This window comes from Triturus cristatus, chromosome 3_2 (genome assembly GCF_964204655.1).
Source record: "Triturus cristatus chromosome 3_2, aTriCri1.1, whole genome shotgun sequence".
NCBI lineage: Eukaryota > Metazoa > Chordata > Amphibia > Caudata > Salamandridae > Triturus > Triturus cristatus.
Genome location: NC_140584.1, coordinates 310,914,353 through 310,926,674, shown reverse-complemented (window position 1 = coordinate 310,926,674; position 12,322 = coordinate 310,914,353). Strand labels below are relative to the sequence as shown.

At 44.7% G+C, this 12,322-nt stretch overlaps 1 protein-coding gene across 1 annotated transcript in view; it reads right to left on the bottom strand.

The window, feature by feature from the left end:
* The window catches only part of LOC146857246 (pancreatic secretory granule membrane major glycoprotein GP2-like), a 606,316-nt gene extending 602,772 nt beyond the window's left edge, over positions 1 to 3,544 (bottom strand). The window contains exon 1 of the mRNA XM_085647755.1: positions 3,463 to 3,544. The gene's annotated coding sequence lies outside the window, so the exon portion shown is untranslated. The remainder of the gene's footprint in view (positions 1 to 3,462) is intronic.
* Between the last annotated feature and the right edge of the window lie 8,778 nt (positions 3,545 to 12,322).

Genomic DNA, 12,322 nt, shown 5'->3' with positions numbered 1-12,322 from the left:
CGGTCCCCGGAAGCTTGTTTCCTTCCCAGTATAAGAATTGGCTTGGTAGTTTGGTTTGTCCTGTTCCCATCATGCACTGGGACAGGTACAGACTAATTTGCATGTAGCCAGGTTCTGAGCTGGGATGGTGCAGTGAGCTAAAAAACGGTGATGGATTAAAACCATGATCTCTTGACTTGGTAAGAGTATTTTGCATCATTCAGAAACTCTGTCCATCACCACCCCCTTTTTCCCAAATCGATTTTATCCACACTCAGTGTGGGAGGGTATGCTCAGACGTGAGTCCCTTGCTCATTGCACCATCAGGATTCAGGCAAGCCGGGTCGACGAAGGCTGTGATGCCAGAAACCGGTCCCCGGAAGCTTGTTTCTTTCCCAGTATAAGAATTGGCTTGGTAGTTTGGTTTGTCCTGTTCCCATCATGCACTGGGACAGGTACAGACTAATTTGCATGTAGCCAGGTTCTGAGCTGGGATGGTGCAGTGAGCTAAAAAACGGTGATGGATTAAAACCATGATCTCTTGACTTGGTAAGAGTATTCTGCATCATTCAGAAACTCTGTCCATCACCACCCCCTTTTTCCCAAATCGATTTTATCCACACTCAGTGTGGGAGGGTATGCTCAGACGTGAGTCCCTTGCTCATTGCACCATCAGGATTCAGGCAAGCCGGGTCGACGAAAGCTGTGATGCCAGAAACCGGTCCCCGGAAGCTTGTTTCCTTCCCAGTATAAGAATTGGCTTGGTAGTTTGGTTTGTCCTGTTCCCATCATGCACTGGGACAGGTACAGACTAATTTGCATGTAGCCAGGTTCTGAGCTGGGATGGTGCAGTGAGCTAAAAAACGGTGATGGATTAAAACCATGATCTCTTGACTTGGTAAGAGTATTCTGCATCATTCAGAAACTCTGTCCATCACCACCCCCTTTTTCCCAAATCGATTTTATCCACACTCAGTGTGGGAGGGTATGCTCAGACGTGAGTCCCTTGCTCATTGCACCATCAGGATTCAGGCAAGCCGGGTCGACGAAGGCTGTGATGCCAGAAACCGGTCCCCGGAAGCTTGTTTCCTTCCCAGTATAAGAATTGGCTTGGTAGTTTGGTTTGTCCTGTTCCCATCATGCACTGGGACAGGTACAGACTAATTTGCATGTAGCCAGGTTCTGAGCTGGGATGGTGCAGTGAGCTAAAAAACGGTGATGGATTAAAACCATGATCTCTTGACTTGGTAAGAGTATTCTGCATCATTCAGAAACTCTGTCCATCACCACCCCCTTTTTCCCAAATCGATTTTATCCACACTCAGTGTGGGAGGGTATGCTCAGACGTGAGTCCCTTGCTCATTGCACCATCAGGATTCAGGCAAGCCGGGTTGACGAAGGCTGTGATGCCAGAAACCGGTCCCCGGAAGCTTGTTTCCTTCCCAGTATAAGAATTGGCTTGGTAGTTTGGTTTGTCCTGTTCCCATCATGCACTGGGACAGGTACAGACTAATTTGCATGTAGCCAGGTTCTGAGCTGGGATGGTGCAGTGAGCTAAAAAACGGTGATGGATTAAAACCATGATCTCTTGACTTGGTAAGAGTATTCTGCATCATTCAGAAACTCTGTCCATCACCACCCCCTTTTTCCCAAATCGTTTTTTTTTTTTAATCCATTCCATGACATAGGACCCACACAACAGTTAAGAACAGCGCTCTGAGTTATGAGAGCCATATTCCGCGAGTGAGGCTTTGCCCTGTGAAGCTTGCACTCTATGAGTGAGTTAATGTATCAAATTACAAGACCCACAAGTAAAGACTTAGGCTTCCACCCCAATATGTGAGACCCACTTTCAATTAAGTAGGCGGGGCTGCTCAGTCTCAGACTCACAAATAATATGTGAAGCCGTGCTAAACCAGCTGCTTAGATTGGCTGAATTCAGCTTAGCCCTGGGCGAGGAGGGGTGAAGCAGGTGATGGCAATGCCAAAATCCACCACAAGCAGCATTAGACTGCCCACCAGGGCTTTAAGTGGGCCGGGTCTCACCGGTGCTGAGCACCGCCAGTTTTTTAAAAGGTATCGAACAAAACACAAGGGAAACCCTACTCACAAAGAACCAGGGTAAGTAGTGTATGCCAAAAAACAAAGGTTCTTGTGGGAACAATAGTGTACTATATTGGTACTACAATGCACAATGGCAATAACAATGGGTCACGCGCATTTCAGACAGAAAAGAGGCCGAGTACAGTGTGATTGAGTATTTACAGTTTATATCAAATTTTCAACCAAAAAAAAATTCAGATATATACAAGTAGTGCTTAGTGTCCCTAGTGTACAATGGAACCAAAAAACGGACTAGTGACATGTGTGACATTTACAGCTTGGTTTCCATCATTCAGAAAACGACCATTTACAACTCTAACAATATTTTCAGACACTGTACTCCGTAATCAGTGCTGACACAATGGTTCGTTTTATATATATGTCGATGGCGTTTCAACCCTTCCGAGGATGCAGGGTCTCGTCAGGACCTAATAATATAGGGACATCTGGAATTTAAAGAAAGAGTAACGTATGCTACAATCTATTGAGGTGTTGATAAAATAAAGGTAAAAAAATATATATGGGCCAAGTGGTACCTGAAATGATAACAATCAGTACGCGCAGCCACGTGTAGGAAGTGAGAGACACCGGTCAAGTGAGAAGAAAGTGGAAGTATAGTCACACTGGACCCAGCCGGGTACTACACGAGTGAGAGAAAACAAGAAATTGTGGTTAAGGAAGAAAAGTAGTTCTAGTAAATGGCAATGGTATTGTAGGATGCCTACCTCAGTGCGAAGGGTGAGGACGAGGCTGGCGGTTAAGGATGGGGCAGGGCGGATGCCAATGCCTGTAGTTCAAGACTTCTTGGGGAGTATAGTCTGAAAAGGAGGTGTGGTGTACGATTGTCATTCACACATTCCATAATTAATTATGGTAATAGGGAGGTATGTCTAAGCATAGGGCAGTGTTCTTACCTGTGTTTGGCCTCTGGTCAGTGTGGGCCAAACCTGAAGCTGAAGTGATGACGGGGGTGCGGGAACAGGATGTGTCCCGTCCGTGGGTTTCTGAAAAAATCATGCTACGTGTAACTATCAGGCAATAAGGGGAGATAAAACCGGTGGTGTTCCGATAAGAATAGCGATGGTAATGCTTGCTAGATAACACGGGATCTCAACGCGTAGTGAAAACGCATTGTGTATCTTAATTACCGTGATGTCTCGTATTGATCGCATGTAATTGGGAAGCCCTCGTGTGGGCAGGCAATACATCAGGGCATTAGGAAGGCGAAAATTATTAAAAAGAACCAGAGTTGTTCCGGTTGAATATTGCAGCCTGGGATAGACAAAACGGGTTCCAATAAGTTGGACCCGCATGCACTAGTAAGTGACTAGTATCGATTCAACGTTAAGGAAAATAAAGAGGGAACCGCGTGTTCCTCACCTCCTGATTTAATGAGTAAAAGACGCGTGCAGCCGCTACGCGTATCCTCCAAAGCGTCTGTCTTGGTGCGATGACAGCGAGGAAATCATCTAGGCGAGACTAAATACTTTCTCAGCCTGCCAGAACCGGTCACCACGGCAGGCATCACTGCTGATTGCCGCTTGTGAGAGGAACCGGAGAAAGAAGAGAAAGAGTGGAAAGACCGGTGTCCCGTTTCAAAATAGTGGCATGTTTATGTGGCGCGCACAATGAATAATCTGTAAAATCATAATTACATTTGATTTGTATTGTAGTGTGTATTAATTTCATGAGGCATATTAAATAGTCAAGTCTATTTTTTCTCATAGCCATGTCGGTCATAGACCAAAAAGCAAATAGAACGGCAAATACAGAAACGCAGACAGTATGTGTTTCAGACAATCGTTACAAAACATGAATAACCATATTAAGACACAATTAACAGTTCTAAGAGGCACTGATTCATGATAGGGGAGGCACATGTACATACAATATCGTATTGGGATAAATGACGTATTTACAGGGGAACAATGAGCATGGATATGGCAACAAAGAGATTCACTTGTATTTGCATAAACTCTATAGGTTTCAGTCGGACCGTTTGGCATATGAAGGGGGCAAAACTATTTGTAAACCTAGCAGGATCGCTCGACTAATTGCAACCAAGGAGGCTTGGATACAAATGTGCCTTACAATGTGGGAGTGGTCATAGTGATGCAAGAGCCATTGGTGTAAAAGCCTCTTGTGCTGATGTAAGAATACAGGGATCACTGCATATCAAACAAGCATTTGCAATGCAATAGGTCTCGCATTTGCGAAATTTTAAGCTATTGGCATTGTAAATGACAATGCCTTTAATTTATCTGTTTTTAAAATCAACATATAGATAAAAGCTTTGTCATTTACAATGCCAGTAGCTGAAAGTTTCGCAAATGCGAGACCTATTGCGTTGCAAATGCTTGTTTTTTTATACTGTGTGCAATAGAATTTAAAAATAATGACTATCACACTCACAGTGCTTTCTGTCATTTAGCTGGGACCTCGAAGCACTTTGAATGGTCACCACTATTCTACTAGTGCCCCAACCAGGATTCAGTTGGGCGACTGTCTAGTGACACACAAACAAATAAACAAACACGCACACACTTACACACTTTATTTTGCATTTAAGATATGTGCGCTATATCTTATCTGTAGTTACCTCAAGGTGAAGGGTAACAAAATAGTTGCAGAACACTTTGGTTTTCGTTTTTTAAGCCATGTCACCAACATTGTTCTCAGGATCAGAGAGGTCATTTTTTCTATGCACCTCAACCTCTGGATGACCTGGGAAATACCTTGTACGAGGCTGTCATTGGAGTCTATCAGCAGCGCAGCCCAGTACACATCAGCTAAAGAACTGTGTGTGTCACGGTGGGGGGGGGGGGGGGAGAGAGGGGAACATGGCGACTGCCACAGACTTGTGTGTGTCCTGAAACTGCAGCAGCCCAAGGTGACACATAACAGGTGGGGTATGGGGGGCGGGGGGGGAGGGGGGTGGCATGGCGACTGCTACGATTGAGGAATTATAGACAAAGCAAAGTTCCGGGCTTCCTCACCCAACCAGAAAAAAAACGCCAACTCTCCCTAAATTATACATGATAGGGCCATTCAAGAGGATAATATTGTAAAGATGTGGCGAAGAGGACATTCAGCAGCAGCCAAGATGTGCCTAAGATCACATAGGGTGGAAGCAAAGAGGAGGCCATGGGGCAGTGAACTGGACATGGGGAGGGGAAGAGTAGAGCTGGGCGAGCCCATAAAAGCTTGAGTCAGATGCCTTGTTCTGGCTCTGCCCAGGGTACTCTTGGAGACTCAAGCCCAAACGAGCCGCGCTTACATGCGGCTTCTGCCACCCACACTCTAATCGCAGGTGCCAACAATTGAAGACAAGGCCTTTCACGTAAGCAGGCAGAGAGAAACCTACGCCTATGTATTGGCCGGCTCCCACAAAGTAAAACCAGAACATTAAAGATCGAGCTCGTTATTCCGCTTAACCAAATTGTGGGATTCTAGGAGATGGGATATTTCTCGGAGCTTCCTCTTCACTAAGACATATGGGAGAAGCTTCAGATGCATGCGCTCAAGAATATGTGTCCTGTGCCAAAGCCTCCGACACTGAAGATAAACCATGACGCTGCACCACGTACTACAAGACTCTAGGCAGAGGCGCAACTAGAGCCAAATTTCGGGGGGGGGCTGAGCAAAACTTTCGGGGGGGGGCTGAACTTTAAGCAATAGGGAGAGTGGAGCTGCATGGGCTCTTAGAAGGGGTGAAACAACAGCAAGGCCTCATTAACATGCAAATGGTCTTTTAAAGACCTGTGAAGTGCTCGGGTGAGGCTGCTTTTTTGCCCGGGAAGGTGTCTCATCCCTGGCTGCCACACACGACGGGGGGGGGGGGGGCTGAAGCCCTGTGAGTTCAATGGGTGTTGCGCGCCTGACTCTAGGTCACATAAAGGATGCAGGACAACGGACTTGCCTCTTAACATAACTTGTATTTGTAAATCGCATGTTCACCCACCTTCACGTTGGCGCTGAATAACAGATGTTTATTGTTAGCCAACGCAACAGTACTTATTTTGTTGACCTCAAAAGGTTGAAAGGCTGAGTGGACCCGCCAGGATTTGAACCCGTGAGCATGAGATTCAACACAGGCCCCTACAGGGAGTACGTTAGTGCCCTGAGCCACCAGACCCGCTTCTTAGCTCACCATTGCCATTTCTGGAGATGGCGGGTAGGAATTTTTATGAACTATCATTTGTAAATAATACCTGCAATGCAGCGAGGGACATAACGATGCGAAGACGCAATTAGTGTTTAATTTGTAAAAGATTGAGCCCTGCCCAAAACACTGATGGTGCTAGTGCATCATGTGACTATGGTGTAATTCGAGTCATTATAGAGACGGGTTTTCAATAAATGTGAGGAAAGTGTAATGAGAGTTCACAATAGTCAGAAGTTCTTTTCTAAATACAATATAACTGATCTACCTGGGAAAGTGGCTGAGTTGCCCCCATGCCAGATGTAGGAGGTGAGTGAGCGCCCCTCGCCTGGACCTGAACCGTGCACAGGTGGACGTTCGAAAGAACTGAGGCGAAGGGGGCAGCTAAGGGTTCCGAGAGGGAAGACGAAGCAAACCCGATCCCGGCAGTAAAACAATGGCACAGTAGAAGTGAGTGGCAACTCTTTCTCTCACTGGTCTAAACACGGAAGAGATTGTCAAGTTAAGTAAAATTGCGCCGCGACCGCCACAAAAGCGCTCAAACCTAAGGGTCAGTACCAAAGGGAGCCTCACCTCCTCCTTGACGCTGCTCATGTGCTCACCGTCCTGCTTGTGGCTGCTCATGGTGCAGAGGTCGGCGGCCGCTCCCTCCAGAGTGCTGTGTGAATCATGCATTACAGACCCGCAAGGCAGTAACGTATACCATTCGTAGCACTACAAAGCGAAGACTAACGGAGACCGTTCTCTTTCACTGAAGCGACGACCTTCCTATTACGTGAAAGGAAAACTTAAGCGTTCCTCCCTGCTGGAGATCACGGAACGCGGGTAGTCAAAGCAGCGACAGTCACGCACTATGTTTAAAGACAAGCATTGGCCGCACGCGCGACTTGCGCTTAAAGTTTTAAAAAAAAGACAAGCCCAGCGTGGCGCGCGCGCTTGGGGGCGGGGGAGCGCATTCCAGGCGGGGGAGCTGACCCTTTGAAGTGCTCCCAAAAAGCGCAGTGCATGGCGGCACCAAGCGCGTGATTGTGCGCGTGCTAGCAATGCAATCTGCTTTTTGGGAGCACTTTGAAATGCCCTTTTACAATAGTCTCGCTTTGCGATCGCTTACGCGATAGCAAGGCGAGACCTAAAAAGTGAGTACTGTAGGCAAATGTGTAGTGACCAGTACAATATAGGCAAAATGGGGGGATTATGATAATAGTGTGGTGCCAAACCCCCTCCATTCTTCAGCAGCATTCAGGCCTGCTTACGGCACTGGATGGTGCTAGGGGTGGAAATCGCTATAGAACACGCTAAAACTGGGTTACAAAAAATTGAGGAATTAGAAAAGGAATTGTTAGGAGGTGACGGAGTCACAGAAGCCAAAACATTGTTAGACAAACTCAACAAAACAATAGACAACTTCAATTCATTTGAACTAAAAAAAAAGGCAGATAAGGTTACCAAGGACATTAAAAATTTCACGAAAGAGAAAGCCTACCGAGAGGATTATTACACCACAGGAGGACCCCAAAACAGACAAAACACTTGGGGAAGATTCAAAAGAAACCAACCAGTTACATTCTCTGAATAATCAGGTGGTTCAGACAACTCAGACCCTCAACCAGGCACTAGTCGCCAAGACAATCGTCAGACACAGCCTTTTTTAGAGCAAGGAGAGAAAGCGAAAGGGCGACCATGGCATCAACATGCAGGAGAACGACAGACCAGACGCAAACACTATCAGTGGGGCCCTCAGCCATACTAAGAACAGAGACAGATACGTCTACTGTAATCCCCATTTTTAATCTATCTCAGCATATCCTCTCATCCAATGAAATATCTCTGCTGAGTAAAGGTCTGTCGTTTGTCATTACAGAACGGACTAATTTCTTTGACCTCAAAACAGAAATATACCAGTTTTTCCGAAAGATAAGGTTAATAATATTCTTTAGAGACAAAGAACCATTGACATATGATTCAGTCACTGGTCTCAGACCCCCTTCGACATTCTATCCCACGAATAGTATGATGCCTCCTGAGCTTCTCGTATTTGAGAAAATCATCCTATCAGGCCTTGACAGCCTCCAAAAATCCAAATGTTTTGTACCATATAACATCACCATACAAGAAAGAGAGGCTCTAAAAAGCTTAAAGAATGACAGCTCTATCATCCTAAAACCCGCAGACAAGGGCAGTGGGATAGTGATTCAAGACAGGGTGGATTAAGACAATGAGATTGACAAACAAGTCAGTGAGGTCAAACACTACAGAAAACTTAATAGTGACCCGCTCATAGACATTAGCACCCAAATCCTTACCTTAACTAATGAAGGAAAAGAAGAAAGGGCTATATCAGTAGGAAGGAATATGAATTCCTAAATGGTAAAAGTCCCAGAACCCCAGTGCTATATACACTACCAAAACTCCACAAGAGCACCACTAACCCTCCCGGACATTCTATCCTATCCGGTTGTGGCTCAATATTGGAACCTATCGGGAAATACATAGATTTCTTCATCAAGGAGTTTGTACCTGTACAGGAAATCTACATTAGGGACTCGGTGTACATGATTAACCTGGTAGACGGTATGCCATACAATATAGAAACTGACTAGTTGGCAACATTAGACATCACCTCACTTTACACTAATATCCCTCAAGAGGAGAGTATTAAGGTTATAGAGGACTTACTGGGAATCAAACACAGACCATTACAGGTACCCACCTCCTTTATTATTAACTTACTACGCATTGCCCTAAAATCGAACTACTTTGTGTCAAATGGTGTCTATTACCAACAATGTTCAGGGACCAGCATGGGTGCAATTTGCGCCCCAAATCTGGCTAACATCTATATGGACAACATAGAACACAAGTACGTTCTAAGTGACACCAACAGGTACAATTCCAACATCAAATGTTGGAAAAGGTACATCAAAGCTATTTTTCTTATATGGTCTGGGAAAGAAAAAGATTTTTAAGATTTTGTCACATACCTCAATAACATTCAAACACACCTCACTTTTACTTCTACCATCCAAAAATCATCAATCTGGTTTTTAGATCTCAACATACAACATGAGAATGGCTCTCTTTATACACCACTTCACAGGAAAGCAACAGAGAGGAACACCCTTCTTGCCTATAAAAGTCAGCATCCAAGGGCACTAAGAGATGGACTACCATTTGGCCAGTTTCTGCGCCTTCGCAGAAACTGCACACACAAACAAGACTACATGGCAGAAGCCGAGGTCCTGAAAGCAAAACTACTAGCAAGAGGATATCCTAACAAAATAGTTAGAAGATCATTACCTGGTTCTGTCCCAGGGAGGAGCTACTGAAGCCAAAAGAGAAGACTCAGATTGATAAATTGATGTGTGTGACTACTTTTGGGGTTCACTCTAACCAAATCCGAAACATGATCCAAAAGAACTGGCATTTGATAAGGAGCATAGACACCAACATAGGGATACCCATGTTTGCATTCAAGAGGGGTAAAAACATAAAAGATCATCTGATACGCTCCTCCACAGAAACTGGTCTGCGGAATAAGCCAACCATACTTTCTGCTTGGAACTTACCAGAGGTGAAAGGGCATTTCAAATGTAGAAACTGTGTGACATGCCCATTTACATTCAATACTAAAATGTTTGAGCATTCGGATATAAAACACACTTTACAATTTTTTCTCAAATTGTAACACACGAAATGTGGTATATTGCATTTGGTGCCCCTGTGCCCCTGTGGCCTGCCATATATAGGCCAGACCCAACAGCCCATAAAAGCTAGAATTGGGCAACACAGAAGCCGCATACGGCGGTCTGTACCAACTGCACCATTAGTAGCGCACTTCGCAGAATTAAACCACACAGCAGATGACATCAAATGGCAAGTCATTGACCGGGCCAATGTGCCAGCCAGAGGAGGAAACATGACACAAATCCTACAACGGTTGGAGTGTCCCTGGATTGAAAAAAACAACTCTATAACACAAGGCCTGAATTCTGCTGAAGAATGGAGGTGGTTTGTCACCACACTATTATCACAATCCCCCCATTTTGCTATATTGTACTGGTCAGTACACACTTGCCTACAGTACTCACTTTTTTGATATGCAGTGATCCCTGTATTCTTACATCAGCACAAGAGGCTTTTACACCAATGGCTCTTGCATCACTATGACCACTCCCACATTGTAAGGCACATTTGTATCCAAGCCTCCTTGGTAACAATTAGTCGAGCGATGCTGCTGGCTTTACAAATAGTTTTGCCCCCTGCATATGCCCAACGGTCCGACTGAAACCTATAGAGTTTATGCAAATACAAGTGAATCTCTTTTTTGCCATATCCATGCTCATTGTTCCCCTGTAAATACGTCATTTATCCCAATATGATATTGTATGTACATATGCCTCCCCTATCATGAATCAATGCCTCTTAGAACTGTTAATTGTGTCTTAATATGGTTATTCATGTTTTGTAACGATTGTCTGAAACACATACTGTCTGCGTTTCTGTATTTGCCGTTCTATTTGCTTTTTGGTCTATGACCGACATGGCTATGAGAAACAATAGACTTGACTATTTAGTATGCCTCATGAAATTAATACACACTACAATACAAATCAAACGTAATTATGATTTTACAGATTATTCATTGTGCGCGCCACATACACATGCCACTATTTTGAAACGGGACACCGGTCTTTCCACTCTTTCTCTTCTTTCTCCGGTTCCTCTCACAAGCGGCAATCAGCCGTGATGCCTGCCGTGGTGACCGGTTCTGGCAGGCTGAGAAAGTATTTAGTCTCGCCTAGATGATTTCCTCGCTGTCATCGCACCAAGACAGACGCTTTGGAGGATACGCGTAGCGGCTGCACGCGTCTTTTACTCATTAAATCAGGAGGTGAGGAACACGCGGTGCACCCTTTATTTTCCTTAACGTTGAATCGATACTAGTCACTTACTAGTGCATGCGGGTCCAACTTATTGGAACCCGTTTTGTCTATCCCAGGCTGCAATATTCAACCGGAACAACTCTGGTTCTTTTTAATAATTTGCGCCTTCCCATGCCCTCATGTATTGCCTGCCCACACGAGGGCTTCCCAATTACATGCGATCAATACGAGACATCACGGTAATTAAGATACACAATGCGTTTTCATTACGCGTTGAGATCCCGTGTTATCTAGCAAGCATTACCATCGCTATTCTTATCGGAACACCACCGGTTGTATCTCCCCTTTTTGCCTGATAGTTACATATAACTTCCGGAAGAACCGGAACCTAAAGGACCATTTAGTAAGAGCTGCCTTACCTCCCCTCCCCCCCCCCCCCCCGTCCAATGCTTACTCTTGATGCGCATTGGGGGTTAGATCCTCTCACCGGACATGCCAAATGCGGTAACTGCAATGTGTGTAGCACTACCATGGAAGGCAAAGACTTTGTATTCAACAATGTTTCTATCACCCTAAATTCCTTTTCTAACTGCAATACAAGCAATGTTATTTATTTAATCTCTTGCCCATGCAACAAGATCTACATCGGCCAGACAACACAGAAAGTTAAATTGTGCATCGGCCAACACAGAAGCAGAGTGCGATGTAAAACCCCCAATGCCCCCCTTGTCGAACATTTCATTGAAATGGGGCACAAAGAAGATGACATTAAATGGACAGTGATCAAATGCATCAAACAGCCGCCGAGAGGTGGGGACATTGCTAAAATCTTGAACAAAGAAGAACTCAGAATGATCATTCGCACTGACAGCATCAGGCAAGGCCTGAATCGCAGCGAGGATTGGACTAACCTTATTTGATAATACTGTAAGACTCTCACTAAAAAACTCTCATGTAAATGCTAACTTTTCCATTTCCATCTCGCTTCACTTTTTATCATTCGTTTTTTATTCTTACATCTCTTTGTATTACTATGCTACTTTGGTTACTTCCCATTATAACTTTTATTACCCAATGTATATTATTCCTTCACTGAACAAGTATGTGCACGTTTACATTAACGGAACTCTCCGGTACGTGCTGTTGCCACGTGTTATTCCTACTCTTGTTGCTCAATCTGTCGTGTTAAAAACTT